Source organism: Zingiber officinale, chromosome 9B, assembly GCF_018446385.1.
Source record: "Zingiber officinale cultivar Zhangliang chromosome 9B, Zo_v1.1, whole genome shotgun sequence".
Taxonomy (NCBI): Eukaryota; Viridiplantae; Streptophyta; class Magnoliopsida; order Zingiberales; family Zingiberaceae; genus Zingiber; species Zingiber officinale.
This window is the reverse complement of record NC_056003.1, coordinates 40,162,029-40,163,396: the sequence shown is the minus strand read 5'-3', so window position 1 is coordinate 40,163,396 and position 1,368 is coordinate 40,162,029. Positions and strand designations below refer to the sequence as shown.

General features: G+C 29.2%; 1 non-coding gene across 1 annotated transcript; it reads right to left on the bottom strand.

Annotated features, from left to right (window-relative positions):
* Nucleotides 1-620: 620 nt before the first annotated feature.
* LOC122025913 lies at nt 621-726 on the bottom strand. The gene has a single exon (XR_006123926.1). It is a non-coding gene; the product is annotated as a small nucleolar RNA R71 (small nucleolar RNA).
* Between the last annotated feature and the right edge of the window lie 642 nt (nt 727-1,368).

The following is a 1,368-nucleotide window of genomic DNA, read 5'->3' as shown; positions in this document are numbered from 1 at the left end:
TGTTCGCATTAACATTAGTTGATTAGCATATGAGTTACTCTAGACATGTTAATAGTTTTTTTTTACTTGTTTAATTTTATTTCTGCACCTTTCTTTCTTGTAGTTTAAATTTTACATTATTTTTTGTTATTAGTTTAAAGTTCAGTATTTTCTTTCCTTAATTTCTGCATTTTCTTTCTTGCTCTCAATTATGTATTTTTTTTTTGTTTTTTTTCATAATTTTTTTTAGATGTCCATGAGCACTAACATGCCAAGCAGACCTTTAAGAGAATTTTCTACTCCCATTTCTGTAAGATTTATGTTTCCCATTGTGCAACCTCATATTGAAGAAAAAAGTTTCTAATTAGACCTAGAATTAATTACCATGATATAAGATTATAAATTTGGAGGAGAAATATCAGAAAACTCATACTTGCACCTTGAAGAATTTTCTGAATATTGCAACATGGTAAACTATGAAGGAGTGTCAGCGAATGCAATTCAGTTGATGGCATTCCCTTACAGTATCAAAGACAGGGCAAAGACTTAGTTTTATTCTCTCCATTCTCAAAGCATTATAAGTTGGGAACAATTGGAACAATGATTTTTGAATTATTTTTTCCCCCCGGGAAGGATAGTTTACATGAGGAATTGCATCATAAACTTTGCTCAAACAGATGGAGAATCACTATTTGAAGCATGAGACAGATTCAAGAGTTTGTTAAGATAGTGTCCCCACCATGATTTGAAAAAATGGCTGACTCTGCACATATTCTATAGGGGAATTTCTTTCTCAAATAAGTGTTTATTGGATACATCAACTGGAAGTTCATTTATAATCAAAGGTTTGGATTTAATATTTATATTCCTCCATAATATTAAATCCAAGTTTCTTTCTAGTTTCTTTTCTTTATTCATAATAACTCATATCATCTACTTTATTTCTACTTTATTTTTCTTGCCTATCTTCTTTTTATAGGATTCAATATTATGGAGGAATATAAATATCATATAGAGAAGTATATTCAGCACAAATATGCCTCAACCATTTGAATCTCATCACTTGGTAACTTCTCTTATTTAAAAACTTCCTCCATATTACATTTCTAGTTTTCATTGAGATAATGAAAAGTTTAAGTCTGGAAGGATGTGTTGGGTTTAGTTTAGTTTTTTTATATTTCTTTTTGTATAATAATTTTTTCATAGTTACATCATTCATCACATTATGACTGTTTGTTCCATAATGCAAAATATTAGTATGCTTGTTCTAGATTTCATGTGGCTTATTGGTTACTTATAGTACTAGTATGTTTAGTAATCTATCTTTTCCTATCTATATTTTCATGAAATGAGCAATGGTTTTACTGTAGAAGTTTGAGTGTTGGCCTT